This window comes from Mus musculus, chromosome 8 (assembly GCF_000001635.26).
Source record: "Mus musculus strain C57BL/6J chromosome 8, GRCm38.p6 C57BL/6J".
Taxonomy (NCBI): domain Eukaryota; kingdom Metazoa; phylum Chordata; class Mammalia; order Rodentia; family Muridae; genus Mus; species Mus musculus.
The window spans coordinates 69,539,387-69,554,415 of NC_000074.6; the positions used below are offsets into that span (position 1 = coordinate 69,539,387).

At 47.2% G+C, this 15,029-nt stretch overlaps 1 pseudogene; it reads left to right on the forward strand.

Moving 5' to 3' along the window:
- Positions 1,517-2,028, forward strand: Rps7-ps1 (ribosomal protein S7, pseudogene 1; annotated as a pseudogene).

A 15,029-nucleotide genomic window follows, 5' to 3' on the forward strand; every position in this document is an offset into this window, starting at 1 on the left:
CTCGGCCAGGAAACCATCCCACAGAGACTGGTGAAAAGGAAGGCTGTGTGACTTCCTGTCTCACTTCTTTCTACATGTGTATTTTTCCCATTTATTCTCCCACTCTCACTCATGCATACAAACTCATGCACATGGAGGTCAGTTCTCTCTCTCTCTCTCTCTCTCTCTCTCTCTCTCTCTCTCTCTCTCTGCCATGTGAGTTCCAGGAATCAAACTCAGGTCATCAGACTCAGCAGCAGAGCGCCTTGACCAACTGAGCCATCCTGCTGGTCCCCTGAAGTTTCCAGTTTAATACGAACTCTCCAGATGACCTATGCTCCTACAGTTCAGTGCAGTCCTAGAGCAAGAACAGCTTGGGGAGGCGGAGAGGCAAGACTTAGAGCAGATGTCAAGAACAGCTCCTAGCCACAGGGGCAGGATGTGAAGCTTCCAATGAAACTTTCCAGTGCTCAGCTTCTACAAAAGTATCTGTAGCATTGTGTGTAGGAGAGAATAAATGTAACAACAACAGCAACAAAGGGTAGAGAAGTAGACCCACTGCTGCATTGACAGACACAAATGAGCAGGAGATTCCAGAAAAAAATGTAGGTGATTTGTTTGGGCAGGAACTTGTACAACATGAGAACAGTCTTGAGAGGAAGTCATGAAATTATGGATTCTGTCCCTGAGTCCCAGACCAAAGAGTTTAAATTTTTTCTCTGAAGATGACAGTACATTTGCAGGCACTCTGAAACACAATGTATCATTTGGATGATGAAGTCACAACCTCACCTTTGGACAAGGTGCCTTGCTTTGATTGGGCTGATCAGCCAGAAGGCAAAGACCAGTGTCTTCTCTTCTAAGTGAAAGCCAGAAGACACACACAGGTTTGGGGAAGCCAGAAGGCCCGCAGTTGGAAGAAGGCAAGAAGCTGGAACTGTTTCCCCCCAAGCAGCTGTGGCGTACAAGCACTTGGATTTGGTTTGATTATTTAAACAGAATGTGTCTCTCTTTGTCTCTTCTTGTTTTATATCAACATCTGAGGTGGCCACAACAGTATCCAAATTACCCAGGTACTTGCTCTGCAAACAGCAGACTTTCAGCCATGAGCCACAGCTGGAAAGCCCTTCTTGATATGGAATTCTCAGCTGTAAAAGAATCCAGATGTTCTAAGATGATTTTGGGGGGATGCCAGATTTTTACAAAGACCTGCCAAGTCTTGAAGTGTGCTCCTTAGGAACCATTCTGGAAGAGATGCTGGGAAGTGCCCCCCCCACTCCCCCCCCAGCAAAATATTCGTGAGAAAGGGAGGAAGACAGAGTTGGGTGGACAGAGGAGCTGAGCCTCAATGTAGTAGCCACTGAGGTCTCAGCCAGTTCTACAGGAGCTGGGGAGGCTCCAAACTGTGAGGAGGGGGTCCTTAGTACCACCTGTGTCAGCCTTACTCACTACAGGTTCTCATCTAAGACAGTGGTTGGAGTTTTAACACAGCTCCTCCTGTTGTGAGGACTCTCAACCATAAAATTATCTTGTTGCAGTTCTCTCGACAGCTGTCCCTCTTTATAAGTTGGCACTCCGTAAGGATGAAGCCATGTTCAGCTCGAGTGCCAAGACTGTGAAGCCAAATGGGGAGAAGCCGGATGAGTTCCAAGTCTGGCATCTCTCAGGTGCTGCTCGAGCTGGAGATGAACGCAGATGTCAAGGTTCTGCTGCAGGAAGTCAACATCACCACAACCAAGGAAATTGAAGTTGGTGGTGGTCGGAAAGCTACCATAATTTTTGTACCAGTTCCTCAGCTTTAAGTCTTTCCAGAAAATTCATGTCAGGCTAGTTCGTGAATTGGAGAAAAAATTCAGTGGGAAGCAAGTAGTGTTCATTGCTCAGAGGAGGATTCTGCCCAAGCCAACCTGGAAAAGCTGTATGAAAAATAAGCAGAAGCACCCCATTCTGGAAGAGATGCTGGGAAGTGCCCCCCCCATCCTTGCTCACAGGCAAGGATGTTAATTTGGAATTCCCAGAGTTTCAGTTGTAAAGAAAATGACTGATAAAGTGTCATTCATAGTATTAGAAGAACTATCTTGTTGCTGCTTCATAACTGTAAATCTGCTACTGCTATAAATCATAATGTAATATCTGATATGCAGGATAGCAGACCCCAAGAGGATCACTACCCACAGGTTAAGAATCTAGGATTTTCAAGTGTCCACTAGCTGACAGCAATGCCCACCAAATGACTGTCTCAGCTACAGAGAAATGGATACACGCCCGGAGAAGGGAACTGGACAAAGAACCCTATCATAGCTAGCTTCAGTTGTCAACTTGGCACAAGCTTGGAGTCCCCTGAAAGGGGGAACCTTAACTAAAGAACTGCCCCTATCAGATCAGCCAGTTTTCATGTCTGTGGAAACATTTCTTAATTTCAAATTGGTGCGAGAGGGCTCAGACCACTGTAGGCAGTGCCAACCTTGGGCACATTCTCCTGGGCTGTATAAGAAAGCTGTCCGAGTGAGCCACATAGAACAAGCCAGTAAACATTCCCCCATGGTCTTTGTTTCCATTCCTGCCTCTGCGTTCCAGCCTTGAGTTCTTGCACAAGCTTCCTTTGATGGTAGACTGTGACCCACAACCCAAATTAATCCTTCCCTCTCCTAAGTTGTTTTTTTGATGAGTGTTTTATCACAGGAACAGAGGAGCAAACTAAAGCACCTACAACCATTGGAACCACTGGTCAGCCTCCTGACCCAGGAATTCTCAAAGCATTTGGACTCTATAGCCAGTGCTGGATTCAAGGATAGACCCACGCTGGAGAGAACACTGCTACATCTAGCATGGCTCTGGGGACACGGCCCTGACTGGGGTGGCAAGAGAATGAAAAAAACAAACAAATCCAGAAGCAGAAAAGCCAAGGTTGGGTGGTCTGAGCTCTCAGTTGAAGAAACTTCAGCACATAATGGAAACATGTTTTTATTATATAAACAGAGAGGCAGGGTGAGTGCATATGGCTGAACAAGGAAGTGGGGTTAGTAGATGCAGATAAACAAAGGAGACAGGGTGTATGGTATACAGCTGGATCAAGTAGACAGGTTTACCTAATCTTAGTAGGAATGGTCTTTATAGGGGAACAGTCTTCAGACTATAAATATCCAGGGAGAGAAAGCTACAGTGGACATTTCCTGTGCACACTCTCAATATCTACATTTGGTCCAGAGGAAGGCTTTGCCATTTTCCTCTGAGCCTCTCCCCTTAGAGGAGACATTGCCATTTTCTCCATAGGTCTGAGATTCTGAGGTCTGTGACAACATGTCCTTATCTGATGTCAACAATACACATTCACTGAGACTCTAGGCTTTCTCCGCCACTTCTTACATGATACCTAGTTCAATTCACTAAGTATGGCCTCTGATGTCTTCTGGATCAGAAAGGACATCCAAAGTGAGGAGTTGACTGTTAGATCATGCGACCCGGAACCTACGAGCAGCCACAAAACCCAGCTAGAAGCCCAACAGTCTCTAGAGCAGTGGTCCTCAACCTTCCTAATGCTGTAGCCTTTTAATACAGTTCCTCATGTTGTGGTGACCCCCAGCCATAACATTATTTTATTACTACTCCATACAGTACATTTGCTGCTGTTATGAATCACAATGTAAATATCTGGTATGTATGCAGGATATCTGATATGTGACCCCCAACGGGGTCGAGAACAGGTTGAGAACCACTGCTTTAAAGGGCTAACTCTGCCATATAGGAGCCAGGAGGAGCAACCTATCTGAATAGATGGTTCTCAGTCAGTGTATGATGACACACATTGTCATGGCTTCCTTGAGTGCTCTCTCCCAGACAAGCTTAAGCTAGCTAGTTCCTAGATTTTCATAGGTTAGCACAGACCAGGGGTGGGGTCATACACTCAGATGCTCAAAGGCACCAGGTGACCATCACAGTGAGAAAACATATACTCACTTCTGGAGAGGACACTTGAGACTCAGCCCCAAACAGTAGCATCAAAATGGGAATTGGGTCCCCATGAGGACAATGTTGTCCAGTAAACTGGAAACCCAAGTTTCTGTATTAAACTTCTTGGTCTTGAAATGTCAAAAACAATTTGAATATTTTCAACACTTCATAAGCTACACAAAGTTCATCTGTGAGTGTGTGCTTTTTGTTCTTGGAATATTAGTGCGTGACTTCGGGCATCCATCACTCCACACCAAGTGAATGGGATAAAATAGACCACGTATTGACCAATATGGGTAGACTATCCTGTATTTGATAGTCCTGAGTTGGAAAGTCTAGATTCTAATGGATTATCCAGTATTGGTAATCATAAATTGGACAGTGTGGCTCCAGTATTCTCAATCAGAAGTCCCATTTACTGGATATTTGTTCAACTTTAGAAATATATGCTAGTATCCAAATCTTGGGAGTGAAGTATCTCACTGGCCAAATGACCAGTGCTTGTGTGTGGTTCACATGTGTGTGGAGGCTGGAGGACAGCTCAGATTTCACTCCTCAAGCACCGCCCACTTCATTTTAAGAGCGGATCCCCCAGTGGTGTACCTAATCAGTGAGCTAGGCTGGCCAGTCAGCAAGCCCCAGGGATCCACCTGACCCTGACTCCCCAGTGAATAATCAAATGTAGATGATTTCATACAGATGCAACTCCTTACACTGTGGGAAGCCGCAAATACCATTACAAGATGGCGCTGGCTACCACTGGCCACCACCCATGATTATGGATAAACAACCAATGTACGCATGTGCATAAGAGTTTTTTGCCAAGGAGCTAAAGGGATCTGCAACCCTATAGGTGGAACAACATTATGAACTAACCAGTACCCCGGAGCTCTTGACTCTAGCTGCATATGTATCAAAAGATGACCTAGTCGGCCATCACTGGAAAGAGAGGTCCATTGGACTTGCAAACTTTACATGCCCCAGTACAGGGGAACGCCAGGGCCAAAAAGGGGGAATGGGTGGGTAGGGGAGTGGGGGTGGGTGGGTATGGGGGACTTTTGGTATAGCATTGGAAATGTAAATGAGCTAAATACCTAATAAAAAATGGGAAAAAAAAAGAAAAAAAAAAGAGTTTTTTGCCGAGTCACTGCGTGGCCCGATGCATATTAATGAGGTACTGGTAGCATAAGCAATCAGGTATGGACACGTCACTCGTAGGCCTATATAAGCAGTGCCATTTCTGGGGCTCGGGGTCTTTCGCCTACGCAGTCCATGCTCTCCCAATAAACGTGTTGCAGAAGGATCCTGTTGTGGAGTCTTACTTGCAGGCAAGTCGGGCGTCCCACATTACACCAGGTCATGGTGTGTCAGAAGAGGAGACCAGGGACCCAGAATTGCCATGCAATTTGTCCAAGGTCCACAGCAGGCAGGCAGCCAAGCTGGGCTTCACCCTCAGGTCTCCTTGACTCCACATTCACGGTTGTTTATTCTTCCTCACATCGTTTTCAAACGCGGTTACAGAACAAAACGGTTTGAGCAGCTGACAGCCCAACTGCTATGGGGACCAACAGACAAGAGAACTTGAACTTGTTTGTAAAACATCCAACCCGCCACTTCCACGACCTCCCCACCCCGCTGCCCAGCACAGGAAAGAGAGGACAGAGCTCAGCAAACACAGCTTTCTGGCATTCCCCTGAGGCTGCTGGCCATCAGCCACAAGCAAAGCACTGCCAGGGGACTCGGGAAACCTCTTGTGATTGAGCATTTTGAAAGTACCCATTGCTGCCCTCCAGTGTCCCCATTAAGAAGGTCAGCCTCTCCTAGCCTTTGGTATCAGTAGTTCAAAAGGAAAGAGAAAATACATGTGGGAAACAAAGAAAGACCAGGCAGAGCTTGTTTTATTTGTTTATTTAATTATTTATTCATTTATTTATTTTCACTAAATTGTATTACACTGGGGGGGGGGAAGGTTGTGTATGTATGTGGGTTGAAGCCACCCAGTGCTGTCCTCTAGTGGTGGATTCTATATCACAGCCATTAGTCACAGCAATTTGAATTTAAATGTTAATTAAAATTAAACTAAAATCTGGTCTCATGTTCTGAGCGCTCTGGCCACAGGTAAATGGCATCTGCCATATTGGCCCTTGCAACCAGAGATGACTTCTTTGAGACACGGAAGCACAGAGAGTAGTTTTCTCAAGATCAACACAGCTAAAAGTAACATGTTACAACTCAGATTTGCGTGCATGGTCAACAGACATTCACCATCTCTTCCAAGCACTTTATCACCTACAGCATTAAGTGGGGGTCCCCCAGATCCTGCCCCTTCCAAACATAGCTCAAGCCCATGTTCCCTGCCTATGGCAGGAGCTAAGGTATCTGTTGCCTGTGGCTATGCCATGGGAAGGGGCAGAATAAACATGGATCTTACCTCTTCCATCTACAAAGAAGGTGTTGCCTTGATGTTAGTCAAGATCTTTGAGGGGACAAGGAAGGAAGTGGAGAAGATACCTTTAAAACAAAACCACACTGTTTAGGAGAAATCTCATATTTATTGTTTTGTGCTGTTTTCTTGAGACTCGGTCTTGTTCTGTAGCCCAGGCTGGCCTTTTACCTACCTGCCCCAGCCTCCTGGACTCCGAGATTATACACACACACCATCATGCCTAGCTAAGAGAAAATATTTTATGATAACATACAAGTCAAATAAATGCATACTTATATGCAGGAATGCATATACTACTAGATGTGTGCACCCAAGCACACACACACACACACACACAAAGATAAAAACATTTAGGGACACCCATGCTTGTTAATACCGACAGACAGTACCACACCACGAACGTTTTGGGAAGACAGCCAAGAATGTGTCCCCAAGGCAGCACAGAGCTGCATGTCTAATGGTGCTGGCTTTCCTGATCTGTCTCTGATAAATATCCCAGTTCCAGAAGCATCCTTGAAGGCTCATTGGAGGCATACAAGCAGCCTCCCAATGGCTGACAGCCAAGGGATGCAGACAAGAGTTAGGCAAGAGCAACCAGTGCTAAAAGGTGGCCCACAGATGTTAGCATCAGCAAGAATAGAGAAGCAAGCGCATGAAGCAGGTCTTAGTCTCCCCAGACTAAGACTGTCACAGCTTAGAGCCACAGCTCTAAGGGATTAAGAGCCACAGCTTGGCCTTCCAAGGTAGTGTGAGACCCCATAGGACCATCACAGGTCCAGGTCAAACACCCTAAGTCCCAGCAGCCAAATAGGTGCCCAGAGAGGGAGGAAAGCAGGACAGACGGCCAGGATCGGAACACAATAGGACAATGCCAGGCATGGAACAGAAGCCCTGAGTGGAGGAAATGCCCTATCTGTAATTGCCCCCACACAGGAGAAGAAGAAGAAAAAAGCCCAAGTACAAACGGAAAGCTGGGTAAACAAAAGGTACCAGGTTGCATTGTATATAACACATAATGGAGTATTTCCCAGCAAGTTAAAAATCCACACAGTCACTACAAAGAAGTTGCACAGGCACGATGCTGAGAAAGAACCTGTACACAGCGGATCTGGGCCTGGAGACCCTGTTTATACACAGCTCCATAACTCTCAAGAAGAATCGGCATGGTCCGTCTCATGGGCACCTCTGGCTGGGAAAGTGTGGATGTGGACTTGGCAGGGACATCAGGCAACTTCCGGGTGATTAGGAATGTATTCCCCCCGCCCCCACTGAACCATATATTTAAGTTCTATAAACTCACAGAGTGCATGTCACTCTTCAGCGATGTGTTTTTTGGTTTTGTTTGTTTTGCATTATCAACTGTATTCTTTTTGTTGTTGTTGTTGTTTTTCCGTTTTTCGAGGCAGTATTTCTCTGTGTAGCTCTGGCTGTCCTAGAACTCACTGTGTAGACCAGGCTGGCCTCGAACTCAGAAATTCGCCTGCCTCTGCCTCCCAAGTGCTGGGATTAAAGGCGTGCGCCACCACCTCCAGGCCAGCGATGTGTTTTAAAAGAGAGGGAGCCTGCTCACTATCTGAGCCAAGTGCTAACTGAACCAAGGGCAGGAGGCCTCACTGTGCAAGTGAACCTACTGTTCTTGGCCTGAAGAGGGCGCAGTTGTTGTGTCCTTCCCTGTTTCCAATCTTGCAGGAAGTGTTCCAAGACAAACAAACCTCGCTCCTACAAGAAGGGAGCTGTCTCATGTTTATCCCATACCCCATCCATGACTCAAGGCCACCAGAGAGCCCTGCTTCAGGGGTGCAGGAGCAAGGGGCAGGTAGGACAGGGTGCACCCTTGGTCATTTTAAACCTCTCCTCTGTCCCTGTAAGACCATACAAGTAGAACCTGCAGTAAAAGACCCTCGAGGTCTGACACACATCCCCCCCATCCCTCCTGAGCTCCCATGGAGGTGGGAGGTCCCTTGGTTCTGAGGGTCCTGGGAAAATATTTCCACAGGTAGAGGGGTATTAGATCTGCAAGTGATGTGCCCAGGTTTGCATAAGGGACAGATCACTATGGCAACCAGACTGGAGTCTTGAGAGTGAGAGGACAGCTAAGTTTGACCTCAAGACTGGCCTGGGTTGTGAAAAAGCCCCAGGAGAAAGGTGGAGGTGGGGATTAGAGAGAGGACTGCGGTCATGAGATACTTAAGAGGAAGGTTTCTTATAAATAATAGCTGATGTCTGAAGGGTGGAAAGGGGAAGACATTGAATGATAGAACTGTTCCAAGCAGCTAAACCTGAGAACATGCCAGAAACCAGAGCTGGTCCATAATTGGAGGGTCCATTTTGGAACTGTGTGGAAAGCCATGAACTGAATGGGCCTGACAGGATAAAGAATACTGTCTTAGTTAGGGTCTTACTGCTGTGAACAGACACCATGACCAACGCAACACTCATTTAATTGGGGCTGACTTACAGGTTCAGAGGTTCAATCCAGTATCATCAAGGCGGGAACATGGCAGCATCCAGGCAGGCATGATGCAGGAGGAGCTGAGTGTTCTACATCTTCATCTGAAGGATGCTAGCAGAATACCGGCTTCCAGGTAGCTAGGATGAGGGACTCTTCACAGGCTCCTGGCACAAAACTGGAGACTTTCTTACTGGTCAGTGTTTCCCAAACTGTGTTCTTTGGAATTTTTGCTTCCCTCCAAGTGGTGGGTGTGTTTAAAGCTAGAAGATCCTAGACAAAATAAAAATAATAATAATGTTAGCAAACAAGGGCAAATATCTCATGGAGACTTCCATACCAGGCCTTCCCTCCAGCCATACAAGTTCTTAAATCAGTTCTGTCCACACTGAACTATTTTTATTGAAAAAAAAATCACCTCTTCCTTTGTACACACCCAGGCTCACAACACCCACTTTCTCCTCCTGAAAGGGTTTTGGTTTTTCCATGTCCTGATGGAGTGAGACCCTGTATTGCCCGAGCTTTTGTTCCCACCGGAAAGAATACGCTCAGGACAACCGGAATCTTCTGTGGCAAAAGCTTTATTGCTTACTTCTCCAGGAGCAAGAGAGAAAATGGCAAAACCCCATCCCTTTTAAGGAGAATTATCCTCCACCTAGGACGTGTCACTCCCTGATTGACAGCAGCCCATTGGCCGAGTTGTCCTCAAGGGGAAGGCAGACCACATGGAGTGAAGAACTACCCTGGCACATGTGCAGATTATTTGTTTACTACTTAGAACACAGGATGTCAGCGCCATCTTGTAACGGCGAAAGTGAGGGCGGCTCCCCACAACCCTGGAGCAGCCCAGTCCTGAAATCCTTTCTGAACTCTTGTCTGGCCCCAGCAGGAGCTATCAGCCATAATCACTGTGAGCCCATGTCAAGACCCTGAACACAAAGTCTAGGAGCTGCTTCCTTCCATGGCCAGGCCACTGCTCCTCCTGCTTCCCCGCCCCGCCCCACCCTGCTCCAGGCAACTCCCTGGAAACCTTTTCTGGTCACAACCCATTTGCCTGCTCCTTGAGGCACTAAACACTTGGAATAATCCATACACCTCCGCAGACATCTGAAAGCCAGCCCTTTCCTCCAGCTGTTAGTCAAAGGAATGTCAGTTAGCCCTGAGGGTAGGAAGAGCTGTCCTTCCTGGTGAGTGTCCATCATTTTCTGTGCAGCCTGGGACCCTTATCTCCAGTTCCGTTTAGTTGTTCTGAGGCAGGGTGGCTCACACGTTGAACTATGTGACCAAAGACAGCCGTGAACATCAGATCCCCTGCCTCTTATCTCCCCAGTGATGGAGTTTCCAGCGAGCGCCACCATGGCCAGGTTTTAAGAAGTGCTGGGGATCAAACCTACAGCTTTCTGCATGCTAAACAAGCATCCTACAAACTGGGATTATCATCCCAATCACCAGTCTTTAAACTCCTTCACAAAGGAAGCCTTTTGTAAATTAGACTCAGTTCTCAGAAACGTCTGTCTCACCACTGGCCGCTAGATGGCGACGTCAAAATTCTTTTCCTTCTCCCAAATGAACTCCTGTGGAATCTCACGGGGTTTTGTATTCAATAAAGGAATAGTAAGATGGGGGAAGGAATGTAAGCATTTAGGACTATTGCCCCCTCCTTCCTCCTCGGTGCCATCCTTCATTCAGAGATGTTTCTCCACCAGGGGACTGACCTTGGAGGCCAGTTCTCCCCAGCAGGGATCTAGTTCAGGGTGCACACTAGGACGCACTCACTCAAGCACACAAGCAGGGACCTTTAAAACCAGTGAGGACCAGCCATCCCATGCTAAGTAGATCGGAATTTCTAGATATGCACCCCCTTCCTAGTGCTGGGGGAAAGAGCCAACCTCACCCCACCCCCAACAATTCTACTGCAGCCCAAGGCAAGAGTCACTCACTTCCTGGGACCCTGGCGCCCAAGCCTGGTAGGCCTTCAGGATTTGCCAATGTTGCTAGTCAACCCAGGCTTTCAGAGTCACCTTAGAGAGGGAGAAATTTCTGGAATTCAAGGTGCTGGGCTGCCCCGAAGGAGGCTGACTGGTTTTATTTCTACCTTTTTTCAGACTGCAGCACCAACTTCACACCCAACAATTCAAGCAAGTTCTGATGGTAACCAGGGATCTAGGGCAAGTTACAGGTTCAGTCCCACAAGGTCAGCTCCAGCTCTGAACCAGTGGTTCATGGCAGCCTGGGCGATTCACACTGAGAACAGACCACAATCACAGCTTTCCTTCATTTCCTGAGACTGTGGCTCCTTCCAACGGATGCTGTAGTTCAAAACATGGACCTTTGGCGATTGAGAGATAAGCAGAGGGTCTCTCCAGGCCTCTCCCTGAAGTAGGTCATAAGACCATCAGCAAGGCCTCCCCTCCTGAGTGCAGTCTGCTGGTGCAAGGCTATAATCCCAACACTAGGGAGGTAGAGGCAAAAGGATCAAGAGCTAAGGCCAACTTGGGCTACATAGGGACATTCTATCTTAAAATAAGCAAAAAGAAGTATTCTCCTTATATGAAGAGCAAAGGAGGGCCATTATTTCAGGAGAGACTCAGAAAGGAATCTGAACGCACAGGCCTGGCAAGACTCCCTCAGTTAATGACCCTTGGCTTACATCTCCATTGTCCACCACAGCTCCTACAACTATCCACACTCTGGCAAATGTCACCCTAAAATACTGAGGTTTCCCTCTGCCGTTGGTTCTTCGTGTTTGTCACAATGTGAAACTTACGGCAAATGAGCATTCATCTTTATCTTCCTGTCGCTGTTATAGGATCTCAGCCTATATAGGCTGTTATAGGACCTAAAATGGGAAGAAAAATACTTCTTTTCCCCCTTAATATCAAAATACAGCAAAAATAAATAATTTGGACTTCCTTAAAACTAAAAGCATTTGTATTTCAAGAGATACTACCAATACAATTAAAAGGCTTGGGGTTTAGTTGAAAACATTTATAATTACATATTTAATGAATTTAATGACAGACTTCGGTGATTCCGTAAATCCACTGTTAGATCTGCAGTGCTGGAAGAATTTAAAATGTTCACACAAAAAACACTGCACAGCCATGTTCAGAGCAGCCTTACTCATGATGGTGAAAGGGAGGACAGGACCCAGATATCCATCAGCTGATGGATGGACCAACCAACTAGGGTAGACCCATACAGTGACCATGCTCTGTAGGGTTATGATGCATGCTACATCACCATAGCCCTTGAAAACATTGTGCAGTGTGAAAGAAACCAGTCACAAAAGGCCACGTCATAAACATGAGTCCATTTGTGTGAAAACCCACGTGACAGAAGAAAGATTACCACCAGGGGCTGGGGGAGGGGTTGGGATTCTTCAGGAGGTGATGCCAGTACTCTTTAAGTACTGAGGATCAGTGAGTACACACACACACACACACACACACACACACACAATCCTATACTATAATAAAAGGATGAGCTTCATATATGACTTCCAGTTCAATAAAGCTGTTAATATATATATATTAAACATTTATTTATTTCTTTATTTTATGTATAAGAGTATACTGTCTGTCACTCTCTTCAGAGACACCAGAAGAGGGCATCAATCAGATTTTATTGCAGATGGTTGTGGCCACCATGTGGTTTGCTGGGTATTGAACTCAGGACCTCTGCAAGAGCAGTCACTGCTCTTAACCACTGAGCCATCTCTTCAGCCCAAAGCTGTTATGTTTTTAACAAGGTAACATATTAGGCTGAATGTAAAGGAGTCTGGGACAGGGAGATGGCTCCATCAATAAGGTGCTTGCTATGCAAGCCTAAGGACCTATGTAAGCTCAGATCCCAGCACCCACATAATCCCAACTCGGAGGTGGACATAGATGGATCCTTGAGGCTCACACTGCTCAGATAAGCAAGCCCAATCAGTGAGCTCCAGGCTTAGTGCAAGACCCCGTGCCAAAAAGAAACAAAAAGGGGAAAGAAATATGACACCCAATGTCAACCTCCAACAAGTGGGCTTCTCCAGGGCAGAAGAGCTCAGTGGATGAGAGCAGCAGGCCCAGGGCTTCCTTAACTGCAGGATATTCCCCCTAGTGGCCCAGGCTTACTCCATCTACTTTTGGAGTGACTGACTCCAGATCTCACAGGCAACTCGATGAGTGACAGCTCTCTGAGAACTCCAGAAACTCCAATAAAGGCTCTCTCCTTCCTTGTTTGTTTTGTTTTGGTTTTGTTTTTGTTTTTATTCAGTCTGGGATGCCAGCCCATAAGCTGGTGCTGCCCGTACATAAGATGAGCCTTTCTCCTTAGTGAGAGCTCTCTGGAAACCCTCTCACAGTCACATCCAGAGGTTTGTCTTCTAGGTGACTCCAAATCTAGTCAAGTTGCCAGTGAAGAGGAACCATCACAGAGCTCTGGGGGCAGGCTTTGCCACTGGACAGATGAGGACTAGAGTTGGGGGGGGGGGCAAGGGGCTAGGGGAGGACTTTCCAATGGGAATGGGAATCAGATAGACTAGGTGAAAGGTGTTGCATTTGGGCTGAGCATTAAAGGGTTGGGAGGCCTTGGCTGGCACAGTGAGGAAAGAAAATCATCCCAGAAGCAAAGGACAGCTTGGGCAAAGGCTCAAAGGCAGGAAGCATGTATGGCTATCCTGGGCTGATCTACTGTGTTCAGCAAGGCCAGGCAGACATATACAGGAAGGAGCTTAGTTGGAGCTAGGCTTAAGTACATGAAGCAATACTTGGTGCTGTAATAGATTAGATCTAAACCACACTCTCAAGGCCATCCTATCTGAGAGAAGTTATAAAGCCTAGGACACAGAGTCACACAGTAGGACTTGTACTAGGAGCTTCAGAATAGCTTCTGTTATCAGAAGCATCATATGAAGAAAAGGAAAATTTTGGAGCAGCCAAATCTGACTGCAGAGAGACTATGGGGAGGTTTGCTGCCACCAGGCAACTTCTCCGAAGGAGATCTGCTCCCTGTTCTTCAGCGACACTAAGCTCAGGCAGGAGTACCAAGTAGTCAGCCCACACTGGCAAAAACAAGACAAAACAAAAGGGCATCAAGAACCAGGCATGACTAGTGTAAACCCTGTGAAGTCAGTATCTGAGAGACTGAGGCAGTAAGATCATGAGTTTGTGCCCAGCCTGCTGGGCTATTTGGGGGGAAAGGAGGAGGAGAAAGTGGAGGAGGAGGAGGAGGAGGAGGAGGAGGAGGAGGAGGAGGAGGAGGAGGAGGAGGAGGAGGAGGAGGAGGAGGAGGAAGATGGAAGGAAGGGATGGAAAGAGGGGAGGGGAGGAGGGGAGGGGAGGGGAGGGGAAGGGAAGGGAGACGAGATCAAGGCGGGAAGACAAGCTAGTAGTAAGGATGGTCATACAAGATACAGCTGATCACTTGGCTCCCAGGCAAGGCAGCAGTGGGCTAGGAGGGGCTGGAAGGGGCTGGGAGGAATGCTGGGAGCCCCACTCCTGAGTGCACGTAGGCAGAGTGGGGCGTGGGACTCATTCCTGGAGACTCTGTGGGGCATACAGTCCCTGGGGACCCTGAAGATCCTCCCTCAGTGTTCCACCCCTGATTCCCACGCTTGCACAACTCCAAGACCTCACTGAGGGAGAACTCCACCTGTGCTCCAAACCAGGCCAAGCACATCAGTGAGACACACCTGGCTAGGAGAAGAAAGAGGAGCCAGGGGGTGAGCTAGTGAATCCTAAAGCTGGTACAGAGGAGGCGGGGTCAGAGAGAAGATCAAGGGAGCTCTGCAAACAAGATTAAGATCTGAATGCAGGAACTGGAAAAGCGCGGGCAGACCCCAGAAGGTGGAGCTCCCATGCCTTTATGCCCAGCACCTGAAAGAGTAGTAAACTCAGTGCTCCAAGGTATGCTAATCATAAAACAGATAGCGACATTCCTCCACCCACCCGCTTCCTGGGTTCAAGGAGTGTTCATTCAAAGAAAGTCACCCTGACCCACCCTGACCATTGCTGGAACCTGCAATGCAAATGTGCTATCCTTAGGGGCTCTTAGAAACTGTCTTGAGAGTTAACAATTACCAGGTATTCCTTGTGACACCTGTGACTTTGTACTTCCTTGTGACTCTTAACTAGTATTTTTGGTATTTTCCAACAACGCCCTTCCCACCTCCTTAAGTCGTGGTTTCTTCCTTTAAATACCCCCTAATCCAGCTACTTG